This window comes from Gorilla gorilla, chromosome 16, assembly GCF_029281585.2.
Source record: "Gorilla gorilla gorilla isolate KB3781 chromosome 16, NHGRI_mGorGor1-v2.1_pri, whole genome shotgun sequence".
Classification (NCBI taxonomy): Eukaryota; Metazoa; Chordata; class Mammalia; order Primates; family Hominidae; genus Gorilla; species Gorilla gorilla.
In genome coordinates, this window is record NC_073240.2 from 24,175,647 (window position 1) to 24,202,056 (window position 26,410).

At 37.1% G+C, this 26,410-nt stretch overlaps 1 pseudogene; it reads right to left on the bottom strand.

Annotated features, from left to right (window-relative positions):
• Positions 1-588: 588 nt before the first annotated feature.
• The window catches only part of LOC115933424 (neurofibromin-like), a 42,688-nt pseudogene continuing 16,866 nt past the window's right edge, over positions 589-26,410 (bottom strand).

The window sequence follows — 26,410 nt, forward strand, 5'->3', positions numbered from 1 at the left end:
GGAAAGCAGAGGAAATAAATTTGCTTTCAGAATCTGTGAGGTTTTAGTTTGCTAGTATATCATAAACACTCATGAAATCATCTGCTTTGTTCTGATATATTTTCCTACTCAGAATAGGTCCACACTCACATAAAAACAATTACTTCTCCAATTCTTTTATATCTAAAGTTTATCTTTAGAGTAATATATTTAGAAATTTTACACCATGTAAATTAAAACTAAAATTTTGTGTTTGTAGAACCAGAGATAACATGTTCAAAAAAATGTAGGCTGAATTTTCTAAATAGTTATTCAGAATTCAGAAATGTAGGGCTTTTGATTATACTCCTATATAATCTTCAGTATAACCATCACAATAACTTCACAGTTACAAAATAAATAAAAATGTAACACGTGGGAACAATATTCTCTAAATTATTTGAAGTATGAGGCCACTGGGAAAAAGAATCACTACAGATGTTATTCCACCATATTACTTAATGGTATAGTCTTACCATGTTTTACCTACAAGCCTGAGTAAGGTAGAATAAGTTAATGTTGGCAGCAGGATGACACTTCAATCAATGCACAAGACCCTTAACATATTAAAAATATTTTTTATTTGTTAAAACAAATAAAGTTTACAAATAATCTGAGACATATCAAAATCCACTCTATTTTATTAGTTTTATGTGCATTTGGTGAAACAATTTTCTTCTAAATTTTACAGTGTTTCTTTATTAATAAAATGCAGAGGATATGCACTGAACACCTACCTCATGCATCGCTTACAACACTGTTATCACTTAACCACAAACAGCCTCTCCACTTAGATTTTCTTCATGTATCTTACATTTCCAGGTCCTTAATCTTTTATGGAGAAGTATATAAATGATGACCACCTAATACAGAAGGACCGCTCAGAGCTGTAATGCATCAAACATTGACCACATGCTTCCATATAAACATTAGGAATAAAGGCAAAGCACTAAGTTATTCGAAAGTTTAATTATATCAATACTTGCTATTCAAAACATTTAAAATTATTTTAATGCAAATAATTACACTCTGAATATAATTTTAAATCTTCAAGAAGCAATCTCCTACTACTTTTATCCTACATACAAATAAATTATCCAATTATTTTAACTTTGGATTATTCTCTATAATGAACTCTGAATAATTTAACTCATGACAGGATTCATACAATTAAACTTTTAAACATTTGTCTTATAGTTTACATCACATTGATTATCCTTTTATCAGATCTCAGTAGCACCAAAAACCTGACAATGGTATAGACACTGCCCACTAGCCTCTAGACACCACGGTCATATGCCCATGGCAACGTTGAGGAGGTTGAGATGATGAAGTCCATCTTGTACATGCCCACCGAGAAACTCACCGGCAGCAGGATGCGCTGATGGCTCTTGCCTCTGCAAAGATCCTTAGGTAGAGGCTGGGGCTGTGAAGGTACCAGGATCTCCTGTAGTTCCTGAATGAGAGTCATCATGTAGACACTTGAGAACAGCATTATTTGTTTAAGAAAAACATCTCTGAATAATGACAGAGTGAAAAACAGTCCTCTGATTATGGAGTTTATTGGGAAAAGTGAACAGTATTTACTGACATGCAAATTGATCTGGGTCACATTGGAAGAAGCCACAGTGTAAAAGATCAGGCTACTACTAACAGGAAAACTGAGAGACCATGAGAACAAATGGAAGGTAAAAATTGTGGATTTCCATTTAAACCTCACCAACCAGGAAATGCTGGGGCTGATGCTGACGACCTGCAGCACGCCCAGGAGGCAGGTGGTACAAATGGAGAGGACCCTGATCACCCTCCTCAGGTAGAAAGATGCCTCATATTTGAAGTCATTCTGAAAATTCAGTGACTCAAAGAGCTGTGGAGACAAGAACACCGTGGTGAGAAGGACCACCATGTGGATGAGGGCCACATGACAGACTGCTAGGTAAGTGCGCTCTGGCCTGAGATCCAGAAAAAGCAGAAAAGGAGAAGATGCAGAAAAGAAGGAGAAAAGTGTTGGCTGAGATGCCAATACCAGCTTAGAAATGAAAGGCATTTTTCATGGGAACACAAGTGCAAAGTAATCATCTGAATTACAAAGACAAACATACTTTGTACATCAAAATATGAAGTATAAAAAACATTTTGTACTTCACATCATCTGTATTATATATTCTATGGCCAAAATTATCATAAACATTATTTTTATTCCACTAATTTTTTTCTTAATTAATCCTATCATATAAATCCTTGATATATATAGTGTATGTGTGCATGTATGTATATATAATTTGATGTATAATGTTGAGAATGTATTTTGAAGAATGTATATGAAAAACTGGCTCACTTTTTACAAAGCATTTCTTAATGAAGAGTGATGGTTACATAACAATAACTCACATGTTTGTATAGTTGAGCTAAAGTAAATTTTATGTTAAGGGAAAATAATCACCTAAATAAAAAGTTGAAAAAAAAGTTTAACTGACTCACATCACAGCACTCAGTTTCTCTTATTAATTCTTTCACTTTTAAGAATGCTTATAATTACATTAGGCCCAAATCTGTAATTCAAGTTAATGTTTTTGTTTTAGAGTCAGCTGGTTATCAACCTTGATTTCATCTGCAGCCTGAATTTCCATTTGTCATATACCATAATACATGCCTAGAACCTGGTGGTTAGACATGGGGACCTTTGCATGGCATTATTCCACTTACCACAAGTCCTATTAAACGAATCCCTTAAAATAATTCTGGCTCTGTTCAAGTTTTGTTTTTATCCCAGAGAAATCTCATGAAAGCTTTATTTCATCTCAGGAGGAAATTGCTAAAATCCAGTTTTCAATGCTACAAGTACATGGACTATCTTTTTCTACTTTATGGGATCCATGAATTTGCATTAAGTGATACTTTTCTTGATGCTTCACTTTATACAGAGATACCCTTCCATGGAAAGATGCCTTTCCAAGCCTTGGAAAAACACCAAGGTCACTAATAGTAAAGATAATTCTCCATCTCTTAATCATGATATCTCTGTATGAGAACCCTTCATAAAATTTTATTGAATAATTCTGCAATTACTTTCTTCTTTGCCCTGAATACAGTCATCACTATTGTATCCAACTAATTCAGCCCGCAGCTTAGAATAATAGAGCTCTGGCTCATGCCTATAATTCCACCGCTTTGAGAGGCTAAGGCAGGGACATTGCTTCAGATAAACAGTTTGAAATTAGCTTGAGCAACACAGTGACACCCTGTGTCTATCAAAAACAAGAAAGAAATTAGCTAGGCATGGTGGCACGTACCTGTGGTCCCAGTTACATGGGAAGCTGACATGGAAGGATCACTTGAGCATAGGATCTTGAGGCTATAGTGAGCCAGTGAGTTGTGATGGTACTAAAGCACAAACCACAAATATAAATGTGCGAGGCAATGAAGATGATTTGACAGTATTTTTTACCTCATACTCAGAAATTAACATCTGAGTTAGAAAACTGCTAACCAATTTTAAACCACCTGATATGGATGAGTTTACAAAAAGGAAATTGCATAGTTTATATATCAGTTTTTATTTTTTCTCCTAACACATAATCTAGTATAAGTACACATTTATCTCAATGTCCAGAACCAAACAATGGATAGTTGCCACCAAAATATACTGATGCCATCAACATGATATGGTTCTTTTGTCATGTTAAACCTAAAAGAAGCTCCAGGATAGTATCAGATTAAAGCCATAATAATCTCCATATATTAAATACTGCAGTCTAGTTCCAGAAAATAAACATGGACAATTAATATACAAATAACTACTTACTACTTATGTAGAAATCACTTTTACTAAATATACTGTATGTATTAGAAGTTATATCACAGAAAGAGGTAATACAATTAGATAAAACAACATACATAAGAATTCTATTTTTTTCTCCCCATAAGGTATCCAGATCACACACTTTAATTCATGCCACACCCTCTCTAATGACTACTACATACCGCAAAAGAATGTATCTGCTAATTATCAAACTTTATTTTTCTCTAATGAAGGTTTTCAGGTCATTAATGCTGAGTCTGGAGAAAAGAACAGTGGCTCCCATGAACAAGGGTTGACAAATGTAACACACTTGGTTATATTTGATTTTCAGGTAAATGATGAATTGTTATTTGTATATACTCCAGTAATTGCTTACACATATTATACACAGATATAAAAACATTGCATAGCTATACTAAAAAGTTATTTGTTGTTTACCCCAAATTTAAATGTAACTTATGTTTTCTCTATTTTATGTCACAAATCTGCCACAACTACCATAGAACTATTGTATAATTTGGGACAACATGTTACAAACATGGGAAAACAGAATAAAAGAAAAAATATCAAAGGTTTTATAAAGGCTGAGTGCTGTGACTTATGCCTGTAATTGAAGCATTTTAGGAGGCAGCAGTGGGAGGACTGAGCCCAAGAGTTTGAGACCTGCCTGGGCAACATAATGAGAACCCATCTTCACAAAAAAATTTCAAAAATTAGCCAGGCATTGTACCACCTGCCTGTAGCTCTGGCTACTTGTGAGGCTGAGGCAGCAAGTTCACTTGAGCCTACACGGTCAAGGCTTCTGAGACCCCTGATCAAACCACTGCACTCATTCCTGGGTGACAGAGTGTGAACTTGTCTCAAAAAAACATCAAAACATGAGATGCAGCAAACTATTGAGAGAAATTCACAGCAGTAAACACCTACATTAAAAATAAACAATTCTAAATTAATAACATAATGTTTGGCAAAAATAGTTAAGGGCTAATTAACTACTCATCACACCTTGGAGAAAGAATATCAGTGCGGCAAGCAAAAGTCATGTAGAATATCTAAGAGAAAAGACTGAGGAGTGAGGTGCCTGGGGGATTCGGGCTTTGAAAATTATCAACATATTCCTGAGAATCCAGAAGCCCATAAGCATGTTCAGGGTCAATCAAGGGACAGGCAAATGCTCACAAAGACCTAGGAAGCTGTTATCTCTCATGTCTGCTTTACCTCCAAGCACTGCACAAGTAGGAAGAAAAGAAAACAGCAAAGTTGTAATCTTTCTGGCTAAGTAAACCCAACTGCAAGAACTAGTAGATTTATATTTGATGTGAGCAGGCATTTGAGAAAATCTCTGTCAAATAACTAGCTCACATGAAGCTAATAAAGCAGAGATTTTTATTGCTAAACACGACAAAAGGACGATATTTTTAAAATAATTTTGAAAACTCACCAAACAAACAAGTAAAATTTACAATAAGCAACAAAAAACCCAACGGGATGAGAGAGAATATTATTTCAGGGTTGTTGTAATAGAAAAAGTCTAGTTTTCAGCAACAGCAATGAAATACAAAGTGTGCAAATAAATTAATGAAAAAATAATGGCCCACTAATAAGATAACAGATATTAACAGAAACAGTCCTAGAGGAATCGTAGGCATTGAAAAATCTAGAAAAAGTCTTTAAATTACCTGTGTTAAATGTGCTGCAAAGATAAACAACATCAAAAGGAAAAACATTTCAGAAGAATAGTGTCTCATCAAATAGAAAATATTAATAGAGATAGAGATTATAAACTGAAGCCAAACTCTAAAGTTGAAAATTAAGATAACTAAAATAAAAAATTCACCACAAAGGTTCAACAAAAGATTTAAGTAGACAAAAGACACAACCAGCAAGCTTGAGGTCACTTCAATTCGTATTATCCCAACTAGCAGAAATAAAAAATAATGAATAAAGATGAACAGAGCCTAAGATAACAATGGGATACTATAAAATGTGCCATTACAAGCATTATGAAAACTCCCGAAAGAAGGGAGAAAGATAGAATGGGGCAGAAAGAACATCTGAAGAAATAATGGCTAAAAAGTTCCCAAGCATGATGAAATACGTGAATCTACGTAGACATTCCAAAATCTCATTGAATTCATAGTATAAACTCAAAGAACTCTACACCAAGACAAATTACAATAAAACTTTCAAAAGCTAAAGAGACAACTTTGAAGAAAGTTATGGAGAAAAGACTACTATTTGCAATGCATCTACACTGACATTAACAACTCACTAAAAACTAGAGTCCAGAATATAATTTCTCACTAAAATCTACGGAGTCCAGAATATGATAGGACAATATATTTAAAGTGTAGAAAGAAAAAAAAAAGCCAACAGAGAACTCTATTTTCAGCAAAACTGCTCTTCAAAGATGAAGGACATCCTTGAAGACCTTTAAAGACACTAAGAGCTATATAGATTAAAACAAATTTAACAGCTTGTCACTAGTAGACCTGGTCTGCATTAAATGATAAAGGTTATCTTTTGGGTTGAAATGAAATGACAAACTAGGTAATAATGCAAGGCCATATGAAAAAATAAAGAATGCCAGTAAAAATGAGTACATGGCAAAATATAAATGCCACTATTAAAGAATATTTTGTAACTTTTATCTATTGTTCTTTTTTACATATAATTTAAAATACTAATGCATAAAATAATTATAAATTTTTGTTAATGTCATACAATGCATAAAGATGTAATATGTGACAAAACAACATAACATTGGAGGAGCAGATCTCTATTGAAACAGCTTTTAAAATAAAACTGAATTACGAGTGGTATTAATTTAAAGTACAGTTACACAGTGATGAGATTAATTGTCATCCTTAAGGTAGCCACTAAAAATACAACTAAAGAAAGAAGTGAAAGAGGAAATGAAAAGAGAATCAAAACTGTTTTGGAAAAATACTAGAACATTAAAGATGTCAGTAATATAGGAGTTAACAAAAATATACAAGACTTTAGAAAACAACTAGAAAAATGGCAGAAGTGTGCCCTTCCTTATAAATAGTTTAAATAGAAATTAATATCTACAATTACAATGCAAAGATTGGCAGATGGTTTAAAAACAAACAAAAACATGAACTAACTTTATGTTATCTACAGGAGAATCTCTTTAGTCCTAAACTCACAAATAGGTTGAAAGTGAAAGGATGGGTAAAATGATTTCACACAAATAGTAAGCAAAATAAGCTGGGGTGGTTACCCTTAGACAAGATAGGCATTAAGACAACATTGTTATAATTAATTGACGTAGGAAATTTTATAAATGTTAAAAAATTATAAATCTATCAAGAAGATAAAATAGTTTTAAATATGCATGTACCTAACAAAAACCCCAATATATGAAGCACAAAATGGCAGAATGGTAGCAGTAGAAAATTCTCAATGTGAACTGCTGACTTTAATATACCAACTAGACCTAACGGACAAATTCAGAAACACCTAATCAAAAACCTTGAAATGAGCAAAAATTGATTGCATTTTCAGATTGTTTTCAAGCAAGCAATTTAACCACCTTGCTATTTTATGGCATGCTTATTTTTTAAAAAAAGTTATGATGAAATATGCATAACATCATACTCAATACAAAGTTTCTGGTATATTTATAATTATGCAACTATAGCCATGGTATAACTTTAAAATATTTCCACTATCAGGACTAGACAATCATTACTGATTTCCCTTTTATGGACATTCCGTTTTATCACCTTTATTGTTTGGTTTGGTTTCGTTTTTGAGATGGAGTATCTGTCATGCAGGCTTGAGTGCAGTGGTGCGATCTCAGCTCACTGCAACCTCTGCCTGCCTCGCGGGTTCAATAGATTCTCCTGACTCAGCTTCCTGAGTACCTGGGATTACAGGCGCCCGCCACTGCACCTGGCTAATTTTGTTTTTAGTAGAGACATGGTTTCACCATGTTGGCCAGGCTGCTCTCGAACTCCTAACCTCAGGCAATCCACCTGCCTCAGCCTCCCAAAGTGCTAGAATTAAACGTGTTAGCCACCATGCCTGGTCCATTTTTATTACCTCTTTATTATTGTGGTATGATTACTATTTTGTATAAATGGAATGATACAATGTATTATGTTTTGTGTCTGGTTTATTTCACTTAATGCATGTGAGGTCAGTTATGTCATTTTTTTTTTTTACTAATTTTTTGTATATTTTAGAAAATGCATTTAGAAGAGAATAAAAAACTTTTAAAATAACTTCCATATTTCTCAATGTTGTGCATTTTTTTCAAAAAATAAGCAAATATTTTATTTTTTTGGTTTCTTTGAGACAGATCTTATTCTATCACCATGGCTGGAGTGAAATAACATGATCATGGCTAACTGCAGATTCTACCTCCTAGGCTCAAGTAGTCTTCCCACCTCAGGCTACCAAGTATCTGGGACCACAGCTGCATACCACCATGCCCAACTAATTTTTAAATTTTGTGTATAGATGGGGTCTCATTATGTTGCATGGGCTTGTCTCAAACTCCTGCGCTCATGAGATTCTCCTGCCTAGGCCTCCCAAAGTGCTGGGATTACACGTGTGAGCCACCACACCCAGCCTATTTTTTTCTAAAGACAGGGTCTCACTCTGTCCTCAGCTCAAGTGCTGTGGCGTAATCATAGCTGAAGGCAGCCTCAATGTACTGAGCTCAAGTGATCCTCCCTCACTGACCCAAAGTGCTGGGATTACAGGCATCAGCCACCATGTCCAGCCTGAAATAATATTTTAATTAAACATTAAGAAAAATAGAAGAAATAAGGGATCTAGTGTTTCATAACACAATAGGACAACTATAGTTAACCGTAATTTATTGTATAAAAGAATTGTTGAGTAAGGTGTGAGCACCAGTTTAGGGTTTTGGCACATTCTTTACACTTGAAGAGTTTCTATCTGGTATGAATTATTTGATGTTGAGTATGGGTTCAGTGTCTGTTAAAAGCTTTGCCACATTCTTCACATTTGAAAGGTTTCTCTCCAGTATGAATTCTCTGATATTGAGAAAGGTGTGAGCTCCTGGTAAAAGCTTTGCCACATTCTTTACATTTGAAGAATTTCTCTCCAGTGTGGATTCTCTGATGTTGAGTAAGGTGTGAGCCCTAGATAAAAGCTTTGCTGCATTCTTTACATTTGAAAGACTTCTCTCCAGTGTGGATTCTCTGATGTCGAGTAAGGCGTGAGCCCCTGTTAAAGGCTTTGCCACATTCTTTATGTGTGAAGTGTTTCCCTCCAGTATGTATTCTCTGATGTTGAGTAAGGTGTGAAGCTCTGTTAAAAGCTTTGCCACATTTTTTGACACTTGAAAGGTTTCCCTCCAGTATGAATTCCCTAATGCTGAGTAATGTATGAGCTTCTATTAAAGGCTTTGCCACATTCTTTACATTTGAAGGCTTTCTCTCCAGTATGGATTCTCTGATGTTAAGTAAGGTATGAGCCTCTGTTAAAAGCTTTGCCACATTCCTTACACTTGACAGGTTTCTTTCCAGTATGGATTCTCTGATGTTGAGCAAGGTGTGAGCTCTTCTTAAAGGCTTTGTCACATTTTTCACATTTGTAAGGTTTCTCTCCAGTATGAATTTTCTGATGTCCAAGATGTAAGCCCCTGGTAAAAGCTTTGCCACGTTCTTTACATTTTACTGATTTCTCTCCAGTGTTAATTATCTTATGTCTCTTCAGATGTGACTGACTAAAGACTATTATACATTTTTTATTACATCTTTGTGAGCTCTCTCCAATATAAGTTCTTCGATGTTGAGTAAGTTTTGAGGATGGGTCAGAAGTTTCACCACATTCATTAGGGTTGTAAGGCTTTTCTTGAATATGGATACTTTGAGGATTGATAAAACACTTTCTCACATTCATTACATTTGTAATAGTTTTCTAGAAAATGAGTATTCTGATGTTTACTAATATTTGAGTCATGGCTAAAATTTATCTGATTTTTATTACAAAAGACAGATTCCAAAAATTGATGTTGATATTTACTCACAGGAATACATGGTTCTGTAGGAGTAGCTGGCAGAAACTGAGGCTTCTTCAGAAATATTCTTTGTTCTTCATCTCCTTTCACAGTTAAATTTTTGTTATGAGAAGTTGTCAAATATTGGCTACATAAATTATAACATTCTTTTTGTCCTTCACCTATACTTTCCCAGTTTTTCCATAAGCATAAATTTTCAAGGCCACAGCTCCCATATCTTCCCAGTGTTGCTTTTCCTAGTGTTGCTTTTTTGAATGACTCTTCTATGCCTTGCTCTGGTAAAATGCCTTGGTTGTAATAAGAATATATAGCTCAAAGTAGTAAAAATAACTAATTATTCTGCATACTGAATTTAGCTGAATATACTTTACAAATCTAATATGAAACTTTACCAAGCTGAGAACATGAGCACAATGCCATAGTAGGAAACCAACAGAGGACAGAGCAAGATGGCTAAATAGAAGGCTCCAGTGATCATTTCCCCTGGAAGGACACCAATATAACAACTATCTATTAAAAAACAAACGCCTGTAATCCCAGCACTTTGGGAGGCCGAGGCGGGTGGATCATGAGGTCAGGAGATCGAGACCATCCTGGCTAACACGGTGAAACCCCGTCTCTACTAAAAATACTAAAAAAAATTAGCCGGGCGTGGTGGCGGGCGCCTGTAGTCCCAGCTACTCGGGAGGCTGAGGCAGGAGAATGGCGTGAACCCAGGAGGCGGAGCTTGCAGTGAGCCGAGATCGCGCCACTGCACTCCAGCCTGGGCGACAGAGCGAGACTCCGTCTCAAAAAAAAAAAAAACAAACAAAAACAAACAAAAACCTTCATAAGAATAAAGGCGAGCACTCACAGTACCTGGTTTTAACCCTGCAGTACACAAAGAGGCACTAAAACAGGGTAGGAAAGACAGTCTTGAATCACTAATGCCACTCCTCACTCATGCCCTGGCAGTAGTCACATGCTATGTAGACAGAATCTGTACACTTGGGAGAGGGAGAGCACTGGGATTGTGAGCATTGAACTCAGTGCTGCCCTATCACAGCAGAAAGCAAAACTGGAATGAACTCAGCTGATGCCTGCCCACAGAGGGTGTGTTTCAACTGGCCCTGGACAGAGGGGAATCACCCTCCCAGTGATTGGAACTTGAGTTCTGGCAAGCTTCACCACCATAGTCTAAAATGCTCTGGGGCCCTAAAGAAACTTAAAACAGTCTAGGTCACAAGGACAGCAACTCCCAGGTAAGATGTCATGCTGAACTGGGCTTAGAGCCAGTGGACTTGGGGGCCACATTACCTACTAAGATACAAGCTGGGGCAGCTAAGAGAGTTCTTATACCACCCCTCCTCCAAACTGAGGCTGCACAGCTCACAGATTCAAGAGACCACTTCCATCTACTTAAGAAGACAGAAAGAGTAAACAGGACTTTGTCTTGTATTTTGGATACCAGCAAGGCCACCAGTCAGAGTTATAAAACACCCTTCTCAGCCACTAGCTCCTAATTAAAATTTCTAGGTACATACTGGACTATAAGGAAATCTGCTGCCTTGAATGAAGAAATCCGGTACTAACAAGACCCATCAACTGCTAAGTAAAGAGCCCTTGGCCTGGAATAACCTGCAGTGATAACCAGGTAGTTTGCCGTGAGCTTTCATTGAGACTCTGAGGCTTGCTAGAATCAGGTGAGACACGGCATATTCACAACTGTGGTGGCTACAGGGAGACACTGAAAAAGGTAGAGGAAAAACTAGAGAACTTCATCTTGCAACTTAGGTCTCAGCATGGCCAAAGAGAGGAAGAGCACCAAGTGGGCTCTTGGGGTCCCTTATTCCAGGTCTTGGCACTTGGATGGCACTTCTGGACCTGTACTGGGACAGAAGGGACACCACTGACCAAAAGGATGAGTACCAGGCCAAGCATCATTCACTATAAGTGAACTAAAGAGCCTTGAACCTTAAGAGAACATTGGTGGAAGCCTGGCAGTATTCCCGATGGGCCTGTTGTGATGGCAGCAATAGGATGAGGCCCCTCTGCCTGTTGAGTAAGGAGGGAAAAATGGGAAGAACCGAATTTCATGGTTTAATTGCTAGCTCTACCACAGTACAATAGAACACAAAGTAGACTCCTAAGGTTATTATTGACTCCAGCCCCTGGCTCCTGGATGGCACCACTGGGCTTGCCCAGAACCTGAGGGAACTCACTACTCTGAAGGAAAGGATACAAACCTGGCTGGCTTACCACCTACAGATTATAAAGCCCCAAGACCTTGAGCAATTACTGGTGGTACCAGGTAGGGTTACAGCTCACCATGGGTGTGATCAAGTGCTGTGCTGGTTTCAGGTCTGACCCACTGCAGTCCTACTGATAGCAACAGAAGACAAACTCCTAGGCAGACAGGGATGGGTGCACTGGTGAAACTTGACCTTCAAGGAAACAACAGTCTAAAAAGCCTGAAAACTGAGCTACCAGTTCCAGAAAGAATTCATGGACTAGAGTGAGAACTTCCATCCCTGTCTAACCTGCTCTCTATTGGTTCTTTGAGAATGATGCCTTTTAACCAATTGAATGGTGTCTTTTGCAAGCCCACCCATGAACCAATCAGCATGCGTTCTCCTGTTCTAAACCCATAAAAATCCCAGACTCAGTCTCACAGATGGCTACCTACTTTCAGGTCCCCTCTTGCTGCTGATAGCAAGACCAGAAAACAAATAACAAAATGGCAAGAGTAAGTCTTTATATAATCAATAACAACACTGAATGTAAATGGACTAAATTCTCCAATCAAAAGACACAGAGTGGCTAAATGGATACAAAAATTAAGACCCAGCAATTTGTTGCCTACAAGAAACACACTTCACCTATAAACACATAGATTAAAAAGATTTTTAAAAATTCCATGTCAAAGAAAACAAAAATAGCAGTAGTTGCTACACTTATGTCAGACAAAATAGATTTCAAGACAAAACTATAAGAAGAGACAAAGATGGTCACTCTATAATAATAATGAGGTTAATTCAGCATGAGGATGTAAGAATGATACATACATATGCATCCAACACTGAAGTACTCAGATATATTAAGCCAGTATTATTAGAGCTAAAGAGAGAGACAGGCTCCAATATAATGATACCTGGAGAATGCAACATCACACTTTCAGCATTGGATAAATCTTCCAGACAGAAAACCGACAAAGAAATCTCAGGCCTAATCTGCACTATAAACCAAATGGACACAATGGATATTTACAGAACATTTTATCCAATGGCTTCAGAATACACATTTTGCTCTGCAGTGCATGAATCATTCTCATGGATAGACCATATGTTAGGTCACAAAACAAGTCTTAACACATTTTAAAAATTAAAATAATATCAAGCATCTTTTGTGACTACAATAACAAAACCTAGAAATCAATAACAAGACAAATTTTTGAAGCTATACAAACACATAGAATTTAAACAATATGCTCCTGAAAGGCCAGTGGGTCAATGGGGATATTAATAAATAAATTGAAATATTTCTGTAATATGTCATAATGGAAATACTTAGGATTTACAGTAAAAGCAGTACTAAAAGTTTATAACTAAAAGTGTCTACATAAAAAATTCAAATAAACAACTTCATGACAGATTTAATGCAATTTCCATGAAAATACCACCAGTATTCTTCACAGAACTAGAAAAAAAACCCTAAAATTAATGGATCAAAAAAGTGCCTACATAGCCAAAGTAATACTAACCAAACAAATAAATAAAAAATATGGGGTCATCACATTACCCTACTTCAAATTATACTACAAGGCTATAGTTACCAAAACAACATGGTATTGGTATTAAAATTTACACACAGACCAATGAAGCAAAATACAGAATCCAGAAATTAAGCCAAACACAGGCAACTAAACTAATCATCAACAAGGCATATAAAGACACAAACTGGGGAAAGAACACCCTATTCAATAAATGGTGCTAGGAAATACTGGCAAGCCACACGCAGGAGAATAAAACTGGATCCCCATCTCTGACCTTATACAAAAATCAATTCAAGATGGATCAAATATTTCAATCTAAGGCCTGAAAGCATACGAATTCTAAATGATAACATAAGAAAAAAAACTCTTCTCGACATTGATTTAGGCAAAGAATTCATGACTAAGACCCCAAAAGCAAATGCAACAAAAACAAACATAAATAAATGGGACCTAATTTAGCTAAAAAGCTTCTGCACAGCACAGGAAATAAGCAGCAGAGTACACAGACAACCCACAGAGTAGCAGAATATATTTGCAAACTACACATCTGACAAAAAGCTAGTATCCAGAATCTATAAGGAACTCAAAGAAATTAGCAAAATAATAATAATTCCATCAAAAAGTAGGCAAAGAAAATGAATATATATTTTTTCAAAAGAAGATATACAAACAGCTAATAACAACCTAAAAATGCTCAACATCAATAATCAAGGAAATACAAATGAAAACCACAGTTAGATATCAAATAACTCCTACAAAAATGGCCATTTTTTGTAGGCCAAAAAAGTCAAGAAAACAACAGATGTTGGCATTGGATGTGGTGAAATGGGAACACTTAACAAAATAATGTCATTTGCAGCAACTTGGATGGAGCCGAAGGTGATTATTCTAAGTGAAATAACTCAGAAATGGAAAACTAGATATCATATGTTCTTACATATAAGTGGGAGCTAATCTATGAGGATGCAGAGGCATAAGAATAATGTAAAAGTCTTTGGGGACTTGAGGGGGAAGGCTGGGAGGCGGGTGAGGGATAAAAAACTACATATTAAGTACAGTGTGCACTGCTCAGGTGACAAGTGCACTGAAATCTCAGAAAACACACTAAAGAACTTATCCATGTCATGAAAAACCACCTGTATTTCCAAAACAATTGGCACTTAAAAAAAAAAAAAAACCTAATGACGTATCTTAGAGAGCTAGAAAAACAAGACCAAACCAAACCAAAATTAGAAGAAAAGAAATAATAAAGATCAAAGCAGAAATAAATGAATTTGAAATAAAATACAAAAGGTCAATAAAATGCAAAGTTGTTTTCTGGAAAAAAAAAAAAGAAACCTGACAGACCTTTACTCGGACTAAGAAAAAAAAAAAAAAACTCAGCAGGCAGTGGCTCATGCCTGTAATCCCAGGACTTTAGGAGGCTGAGGCGGGCGGCTGGATCACCTGAGGTCAGGAGTTCTAGATCAGCCTGGCCAACATGGCAAAACCCCGTCTCTACTAAAAAACACAAAAATTAGCCAGGCGTGGTGGTGGGCGCCTGTAATCTCACCTACTCAGGAGGCTGAGGCAGGCAGAATTGCTTGAACTCGGGAGGCGGAGGTTGCAGTAAGCTGAGATCGAGCCACTGCACTCCAGCTTGGGCAACAGAGCAAGTCCCCATCTCAAAAATAATTAAATAAATAAAAGAATAAAAGGAAAAGACTCAAATAATATCAAAGATGAAAAAAGAGACATTTCAACTCTACAACTTATACTGCAGGAATTCAAAAGATCATTAGTGAGTACTATGAGCAGATAGATGCCATAAATTGGAAAATCTAGAACAAATGGATAAATTTCTAGACACATAGAACCTAAGAAGATTGAATTATTAAGAAATCCACAACCTGAATACACAAACAAGACGTGATGAGATCCATAATACAAAGCCTCCCATCAAAGAAAAGCCTGAAATCTGATGGTTTCACTGAATTTGACCCAACATGTATAAAACTAATAGCAATCCCACTTAAACTATTTCAAAACAGAGGAGGAGGAAATACTTTCAACCTCGTTTTGTAAGACAAGCATTACTCTCATACTAAAATCAGACAAATGCATATCAAAAAAATCTGTAGGCCAATATCAGCAATAGATGCAAAATTTGTCATAAAAATACTGGCAAGTAAAATTCAGCAACAGATTAAAAGTTTATTATTCCTCATCATCAAGTAGGATTTATCTCATGGATGCAAAGATACTTCAACATATGCAAATCAATTAATGTAATATACCATATCAACAAAAGAAAGAACAAAAACCACATGATCATTTTAATTGATCCTGAAAATCATTTGACAAAATTTAATATCTCCTCATGAAAGAAACCCTCAAAACTATAGAAGAAACATACATGCAGCCAAAAAACACATGAAAAAATGCTCACCATCACTGGCCATCAGAGAAATGCAAATCAAAACCACAATGAGATACTATCTCACACCAGTTAGAATGGCAATCATTAAAAAGTCAGGAAACAACAGGTGCTGGAGAGGATGTGGAGAAATAGGAACACTTTTATACTGTTGGTGGGACTGTAAACTAGTTCAACCATTGTGGAAGTCAGTGTGGCAATTCCTCAGGGATCTAGAACTAGAAATACCATTTGACCCAGCCATCCCATTACTGGGTATATACCCAAAGGACTATAAATCATGCTGCTATAAAGACACATGCACATGCATGTTTATTGCAGCACTATTCACCATAGCAAAGACTTGGAACCAACCCAAATGTCCAACAATGATAGACTGGATTAAGAAAATGTGGCACATATACACCACGGAATACTATGCAGCCATAAAAAATGATGAGTTCATGTCCTTTGTAGGGACATGGATGAAACTGGAAATCATCATTCTCAGTAAACTATCGCAAGAACAAAAAACCAAACACCACATATTCTCACTCATAGGTGGGAGTTGAACAATGAGAACACATGGACCCAGGAAGGGGAACATCACACTCTGGCGACTGTTGTGGGGTGGGGGGAGGGGGGAGGGATAGCTTTAGGAGATATACCTAATGCTAGATGACGAGTTAATGGGTGCAGCACATCAGCATGGCACATGTATACAAATGTAACTAACCTGCACATTGTGCACATGTACCCTAAAACTTAAAGTATAAGAAAAAAAGAAACATACCTCAGCATATAAAAGTTATATATAGATATATATATCACATATAGTATGATACTAAATGGGGAAAAATGAAAAGCTTTTCCTCTAAGATTGACAACATGACAGGGATGCACACTTTCACTACTGTTATTCAACACATGGCAGCTAGAGCAATTAGCAAGAGAAAAAATAAAGGGCAAGCAAATTGGAAAGGAAGAAGTCAAATTATGTTTGTTTGCAGATGATGTGGTCTTATATTTGGAAAATCCTAATTCACTAAAACACTATTAGAACTCACAATTTTAGTCAAGATATAGGATTAAAAAGTTAGCAGCATTTCTATATGCCAACAGTGAACAATGTGAAAAAGAAATCAAGAGAGTGGTCCCATTTACGATAGCCTCAAATTAAAATTAAATACCTAGGAATTAACCAAAGACGTTAAAGATCTCTACAATGAATACTATAAAACATTGATGCAAGAAATTTAAAAAGACAAAAATATGTATTTTATGTTCATGAATAAGAATCAGTATTTTTAGTGTCTATATTAACCAATGCAATCTACAGACTTAATGCAACCCTATCAAAACATCAACGATACTCTTCACAGAAACAGGAAAAACAATCCTATAATGCAGACAGAACCACGAAAGACTCAGAATAGCCAAAGTTCTTGTAAGAAAAAATTTTGCCTTTATGTGCCTGGCTTATTTGTCTTACCATATGATCTCCAGTTCCATCCATGTTGTTGCAAATAACAGGATCTTATTCTTTATAAGTGAAAAGTACTCCTGGGGGTGTGTATGTACATTTGCTTTATCCATTCATCTGTTGACATGTTGCTTCTAAATCTTGGCTAATGTAAACAATGCTGTGTGAAAGGAAAACAAATCTTTGGACCCCAAAATCACTAAGCTAAAGGGAAAAGTCAAGTTGGGAACTGCTTAGGGCAAATCTGCCTCTCATCCTATTCAGTCATCCCTCTGCTCACTGAAAGTCCTACCAGTACACAGGAGAAAATTTAAAAATGAATAAAAGCAAAATAATTCAATGAAAACAAAAAAGCAACTGTCATTATCTCCGTAAGAGGTGACTGTATAAGTAGAAAATCCTAATGTAACTGACTAGCTGTTAGCTTAACTGTACAAAACACTATTAATATTCCTAAATTCTATCCATACTTAGAAAATAAAATACAATAGCAAACTTCACCTGCTCCACCCTATATTACTCCCTATGTTGATAACATTTGAGATGTCTCATGTAGCTGATTTATTTAAATATTTGCACTAATTCAGATTTAATCAAATTTTACTATTATTTTTACTTCTTTGTTTTTGCCGAATATTGATTATTATTATTATTTTTTAAGACAGTCTCACTCTGTGGCCCAGGCTTGAGTGCAGTGGCACAATCTCAGCTCACTATAACCTCTGCCTCCTCGGTTCAAGTGATTCTCCTGCCTCAGTCTCCCAAGTAGCTGGGATTGCAGGTGCACACCACCACACCTGGCTAATTGTTGTATTTTTAGTATAGACGGAGTTTCACCATGTTGGCCAGGCTGGTCTCAAACTCCTGACCTCAGATGATCCACCCACCTCGGCCTCCCAAAGTGCTGGGATTACAGGTGTGAGCCACCACACCCAGCCTGATTAGTATTTTTAATGCATTTCTTTGAATTCATTTTCTCTTCTTTATGGAGTGCATCCTCCAGTTTTGTTTTTTTGGTTTTTTTCCCCCTCACAGAGTTTACAGGTAGTCAGTAGTATATACTTCTGAATAAATTCTGTCTTATGTTGGTTTCAGTGATAGTTTGGCTGACTGTAAATTTCTATTTCCAATGTTCTTTTCTGTGAGAACTCACTATTGATTTCTGCACTTCTTTTTGCTTCTGATGTCACCACCCTGATCAAATCAAAGTCTCTCTCATTCCTTTGAAGCAAATCAGTTTATATCATTCTGGTGATATAAAATGTGACCTTCATGTTTCTGGGTATGCTTTTTGTTTTTGTTTTCCATTTATCCATTTCAACATAACATGAACTTTTATAACAAAAGCACATTATCCTTTTCCAGTTTCTGGAAGTTTTTCTCAATTATTTTTGTTACTAATTCTTTGAAATTTATTAAAACTGGCTTTATGCCAAGTAAAGTGGTAACTATTACATATGCAATTTAAATGGCTGCATAATATTCTCTAATCACTATATATGTCCATTAAAATCAAAGTGGGAAATAATCTATTCGAATCTTCTATATCCTTATCCTTTCACTTTATTTTATGTGTTCTACTTGTCCATTTTATCTAGTTTTTTTCCCTCTCTCTTCCTGCTTTTCTTTTGAATTTATTTATTTATTTATTGAGACTGAGTCTCACTCTGTTCCCCAGGCTGGAGTGCAGCGGCATGATTTCGGCTTACTGCAACCTCTGCCTCCCGGATTCAAGTGATTCTCGTGCCTCAGCCTCCTGAGTAGCTGGGACAACAGGTGTAAGCCACCACGCCCAGCTAATTTTTTTCTTTGTATTTTTAGAATAGAAGGAGTTTCACCATGTTGGCCAGGCTGGTCTTGAACTCCTGACCCCAGGTGATCCACCTGCCTTGGCCTCCCAAATTGCTGGGAATACAGGTGTGAACCACTCTGCCCAGTCTCTTTTGAATAATTTAAATCCTTCTACCCTCACCCACCAATTCCATCTTTTTTCCTTTGATTGGTTTGGAAATTAAACCTCTATTGGTTTGGAATCTTTACTATTCTTTTAGTTGTTTTCCTTGAAATTTTACACTGCATTTTGCATTACAATTTAACAAAGGCTAAAATTAAGCTAATTTTAACTCCCTCCACAAAATAATGCAAACACTGTAGAATGCCTTCACTCTGATCACCTCATTTTCGTATTTATTTTCGGTTGTTCGCTTATTCTGTCTTATTTCCTTTAATTCCACCAACCACAAACAGAAGTTGTTTTACATACAGCTTTCTTATTGTTGCAAATACGTGATTAGAGTTTCAGATGTGTCATCTGCTTACTAGCTACTAGATTCTAACTATTCATAACTGCACTCCTTAATCTTTTCCTTTCTTGCTAACCTTCTCTATTAACATTTCTTTATTGAAACTTTGTTGGTCTTAAATGCTCTTAAGTCTTAAAGATTATATTTTTCTGTAAATGACTACCTCAATTTTATTTATTTATTTATTTATTTTTGAGACAGAGTCTCACTCTGTCACCAGGCTGGACTGCAGTGGCGTGACCTCGGCTCACTGCAACCTCTGCCTCCCAGGCTCAAGTGATTCTCCTGCCTCTGCCTCTCAAGTAGCTGGGATTAGAGGCACCTGCCACCACGCCCGGCTAATTTTTGTATTTTTAGTAGACACAGGGTTTCGCCATGTTGGCCAGGCTGGTCTTAAACTCCTGACCTCAGGTGATCTGCCTGCCTTGGCCTCTCAAAGTGCTAGGATTACAGGCATGAGCCACCACACCTGGCTCTCACCTTCATTCTTGAAATACGACTCTACAGTTCTTTATTGGTAATGATTATTGCCACTGACTCTCCCTCATGGTGGTTTGTTTCCTCTGTCTACAATTTTCCCTGGAACCTCTGCTGCTCCTGGTATGCACCACTCCAAACTCACTGAGGCCAGACTCTGAGGACAAGCCCATCTTTTGTAGTCACTCTCGTGATTGTCGTTATTTGATGAATTTATTTTTTAAATTAATTAATGTATATTTTTGAGACAGAGTCTTGCTCTGTTGCCCAAGATGGAGTGCAGTGGCGTGATCTCAGCTCACTGCAACCTCTGCCTCCCAAGCTCAAGCGATTCTTCTGCCTCAGCCTCCCGAGCAGCTGGGATTACAGGAACCCACCACCAAGCCCAGATAACTTTTGTATTTTTAGTAGAGATGGGGTTTCACCACGTTGGCCAGGCTGGTCTCGAACTCCTGACCTCATGATCTGTCCACCTCAGCCTCCAAAAGTGCTGGGACCACAGGCGTGAGACACCCCACTGGCCATGAATTTATTTTATGGAAGAAGATAAACATACTAAAGATTTCATAATTATTTTTCACTAATGTTATACTAACAAGAAGTTATATTATTAAATAATTGCACTAATACTGGTGCTCAATATTAGATAGTGGTACAGTTACTTTTTTGTTCCTCCCATATAAATTTCTCAGGTATGAATCTGTCTTGCCACAAAAGAGGCCTAAAGGATAAATCTATTCAGGCAGATTTGAGAAGAGTAGTTGACTCCCCCAAAATACACATTTTCCTATTTCAACATCATTGTTAATGAAATGAAGTGGCAGTGCTCACCTGGAAGAAAACACTTGCAAAACATACATCCAACAAAAGATCTGTAACCAAAATATACAAGAGCTCTTACTGTTCAATAGTAAGATGATAAATCACCCTAATAAAAAATGGGCAATGGTTTAAACAGATGCTTCACCAAAGAAGACATACAGACAGAAGCAAGCACAAGAAAAGATGCTCTAGATTCGGCACCGTGGCTCACGCCTGTAATCCCAGCACTTTGGGAGGCCAAGGCGGGTGGATCACCTGAATTCAGGAGTTCGAGACCAGCCTGGCCAATGTGGTGAAACCCTGTCTCTACTAAAAATACAAAAAATTAGCTGAGCATGATGGCAGGTGCCTGTACTCCCAGCTACTTGGGAGGCTGAGGCAGGAGAATCGCTTGAACCTGGGAGGCGGAGCTTGCAGTGAACGGAGATCACGCCACAGCACTCCAGCCTGGGCGACAGAGCAAGACTCAGTCTCATAAAAGGATATATATAATGATATAGCACTGCATATGTATCAGAATGGCTAAAATTAAAGATGGACCATACCAAAGCTGATCAAGATATAGAGCCACTGAAACTCTCATACACTGCTGCTGAAAATGGAAAATGGTTCAACCGCTTTGGGAAACAACTTGGCAGTGTATTAAAAAGTTGAGCACGCACTTACCGTACGCACTAGGCATTCTACTGCCAGGTATTTACCCAAGAGAAACAAAGGAATATGCCTACAGAAAGGCTAGTTCACTACTGATCGTAGTCACATTGCTTGATACTTGAGGTCCACAGGAGCAGTAATAGTGACTAAAATTCACTGAGATTTACTAAGTTCCAGGTGTTATTTTCATATATTAATTTGTTTAATCTTCATTAACATTTCCATGAGGAAGCAGTGAGGGAGGAAGGACATCTCTCCGGCCAGCCAAATTCCTGGCCAGCCAAATTCCCTTAAGTCAACCATCAATCACTTACCATCAAGGTCGAGTTCATCCTCCTCCAAGGGAAGGCTGAAGATACTGATGGAGGCTCAGTTATGGCATCTCTCAGGGAAGGGAAAAAACTGGCTTCTTCCCTAGAGAGTGGGGCCGTGATCAATGTGGCCGTGATTAATGACACACATGTCCTTTTCATGATGAGTTTCATGGTGCATCGCATGCTAGCCTACAGACTGTACCTTTCCACTCTTCCTGTTTCACTTTGCAATGATATTCACTAGAAAAAGAATCTTTTTCTGGGCTAACAGGCAGCCAATCTTCCAGCAAATGAGCTGGGTCACTTAATGAAGAACCATAAGTTGTCATCAATAGTGATGCAGACCTCTCAATGATCAGGTCTGTAGGTTTACAAAGACAGATCAGTAGTTCTTCGTGACAAAGAACAGTAAATCAGTAAATGATTATGATCAAAATTGTATTCTTATAATCTAAAACACCAATATTGTCTTTTTTTTTTTTTTTTTTTTGAGACGGAGTCTTTCTCTGTCACCCAGGCTGGAGTCCACTGGCGTGATCTCAGGTCACTTCAATCCCCATTTCCTGGGTTCAAGCAATTCTCCTGCCTCAACCTTTCAAGTAGCTGGGAGTACAGGTGTGTGCCACCACGCCCAGCTAATTTTCTGTATTTTTAGTTCAGACGGGGTTTCACTATGTTGGCCAGGCTGGTCTCAAACTCCTGACCTCAGGTGACCCACCCACCTTGGACTCCCAAAGTGCTGAGATTACAGACATGAGCCACTGCACCTGGCTAATGCCTTGCAGTACACATCTAAAGAGAGCATTTGACTTTATCTAACCAGTGCTTGACTCTGAAATCTGTTAACTGTATGTCTTCTATGTCTGAAAGTATTTTTTTTCAATTCCTATGCTAAGTGCTCTATTTACTTCCTTATCTCATGTGAACCTTACAAACCATATGAACGTATTTTTTAGAAATTTTCCTTGAAACTTTAATAAAGCAAATGGCAATGTGGTGTGTGCTTTCTTAAACTTCCTTAAAACTTTATTCAGTGTATCCTCTTCCCAGCCTCACTTTTTGTGACTCTTGGCAATGACTGCATCTTTCACACCATAGAAAATAACCTGCTCTGAAACATCAACGCTCACAAGCTGGTCTTACCAGAACCTCCATGAACCAAACGCTGCAAAGAAGCCTCAGAATCACAGATGCATAACATCTAGCTAGCCTGATAACATTACACAGCTGTTTATTTTTTATTTTTATGTCTATTACTTTTAGTGTAGCAGTTTTCTTATACTCAAATGTCTAAACATTGAAAACTCGGCCAATGCAAAGCTATACAACAAACCCTTTGACTGCCTTCACACATTTGAACAGTATTTTTCTTAAATGAGCCAATTCTGAGACACAAATTTCATAATTCTTGAAAGATTTTCTTCCACAATAGAAATTTTGGTTAAAATGATTTATTTGACCTGAATCAAATTATGGAATTATGTTCTAAAACTAACTGTATTCCATTTATTACATCTATTGGCCCTTAAGCCAAAATTCTGCCAGCCATTTCTCGTCTTCGTGCTGTGCTCACAAGGACCAGCAGCATGTACTAATACGGACTGTCTGCCCAGTAACATGCTAGAGTACGAGGAAGGCACCTCAGGCACATGGAGGCAATAGCTGCAACTGGGTCAAGGCACATGCCCTATTTCTTCATCACTCACACACTCAGAAATCCACAATGGCGAATATGCATTTTGCATGGAAGAAGAAAAAAATGACTCAATCTCAGCTAGGGGGATTCCCACCTCACTTCCTCACAGCACTCTCTACCCAACCACCTTCCCTCGCCACACTCAGACATGCTCACACCTACACACAAGGATGATCTGGCCACTTCTCCCATCAATTCACCACTCCTAGAAAAACTGTATTTGGCTGAACTTTATCAAGCTGTCTGGCTGCCTGAAGATTTATAGATGTCAAAATAAAAAACTAATTACAACTCGGAATACTGCAGTAGCACCTGATTTAATGTCTAAGGCAGCAGGCCAGTGAACATACTGAGAAAGGAGAACCCTCACACACTCTCCATAAAGGAGCCATGATGGGGATCAGCATGGAGGATCCTCAGAAAACTAAAACTAGAGTTACTATATGCCCACAATCCCACTGATGGGTATACATCCAAAAGAAACAAAAAACAATATATCAAAAAGATATCTGCACTCCCATGTTTATCTCAGCCCTATTCACAACAGCCAATATATGGAGTCAACCTAAGTGCCCATAACAGATGAATGCATAAAGGAATGTGGTATGTATACACAATGGAATACTATTCAGCCATAAAAAAGAATGGGATCCTGTCATTTGCAGCTACAAGGCATAACTGGGGATCATTGTGTTAAGTGAAATAATCCAGGCACAGAAAGAAAAATATTACATGTTGTTAGTCATATGTGAGAGCTGAAAAAGTGGATCTTATGAAGACAGAGAATAAACTGATGATTACCAGAAGCTGGGAAGGATTTGGCAGGGGAGGGCTCAGGAGGCTGAGGCAGGAGAATTGCTGGAACCCGGGAGGTGGAGGTTGCAGTGAGCCAAGATCGTGCCATTGCACTCCAGCCTGGGGGACAAGAGCGAGACTTCATCTCAAAAATAAAATCATAAAATAAAATAAAATTTAAAAAAGTTCCCGGTTATCATGTTGTTGAGTACTACTTAATCAGAATATACTTGAAAACAAAAGATTCTTTGTGGTTTTTTAACTCTTGGTAATTAATCCATTGTAGGCAGTCTTAAAAAAATGACGTAGGACAGGGAAACCAATATGAAATGGGTAGTCTGAAAAGCAGTTACTAGATATTGACCATCATTTTAGGAAAGGCAGGCTATTTACCCCACTATATGCTCCCAGGTAAACTTGTCTTCAATTCCTGTTAAGTCAAACGGGAAAAACCAAACTTGCCATCTCTCTATATTTACTATCATTTAAAAAATTCTGTTAAGAGACACCAAAACATAGCATTTCTTACCTCCTTGCAACATAAAAAATTGGCTTCCCAGCTCTGGAATTCCCAGCTTGGTAAAAAAATACTTAATGTTTTCAAAGCCTTGATCTCTTCTTTTTCACATACCTGATGCCTAAAAGAAAAAGAACAGGGTAACTCTGAGGCTTTATGTTGTCTACTGAGTAGGTGAAACAGTCCATAATTGGATAAACAATAAAATACTAAAATGAAAAATTATTTTAAAAGCAATAGGCATTCTAAAGGGTAATTTGACAACATGAACAAAAAATCTCAAGATATTACTCTTTGAACCACAAAAGCACTTTTAGGACTATTCTAAGAGAACTACTGGATGAGGATATTAACCATAGGATTGTTTTTACTCATGACTTCTTTGTGCCAGACAGAAGTTTATGATTTTTAAATGAATTCATTTTATTAATCTTTTCCTTTCTAGTTTATGGATTTTGAATGGATGAAAAAGGCCTTGCTTTGCCCATGTTTTTTTTTTCTTTTTGATTTATGGGAGTTTATCCTCATAAATGGTATGAAAATATTTTTTACGTCATTACTCAGTTTTATCAACACCATTTATTGAAAGGCCATCCTAATCTTGATTTTGAATACCACTTTTATCATATGTATTAAATTTTATCATATGTATTATCATATGTATTAAATTTTATCATATGTATCCCATATGTATTAAAGCCTGGTTTAATTTTTATACAGTCTGCTCAAGACTCAGTGTGCTTCTTTAACTTCAAGATTCATGTCATTCATCAACTCTAGAAAACATTCATCCTTTACCCTTTCAAATATTACTTCTTCCCATTCTCACTGAGCTCAATTTCTAGGGAACACCTACTAGACATATTTTGGAACTTCTCATTCTATCTTCTGCATCTCTTAATCTCTTTCATATTTTACATTTCTTTGTCTGTAATGACTGTATGCTAGGTGATTTGCTTAGAAACTACCTTCAGCTATAAACTTAATTAATTAATTAATTTATAGATGGAATTTTCCTCTTGTTGCCCAGGCTGGAGTGCAGTGGCACGATCTCAGCTCACTGCAACCTCTGCCTCCCAGGTTCAAATGATTCTCCTGCCTCAGCCTCCAAAGTAGCTGGGATTACAAGCACCCATCACCATGCCTGGCTAATTTTTATTTTTATTTTTTTTTTAGTAGAGATGGGGTTTCGCCATGTTGGCCAGGCTTGTCTTGAACTCCAAACCTCATGTGATCCACCTGCCTCAGCCTCCCAAAGTGCTGGGATTACAGGCATGAGCCACCGCACTCTTCCTAATTTTTTTTAAGTATACATATTTTCTTTTACACCTAGTGTATCTATGAGTATTGTGATTTCGGAA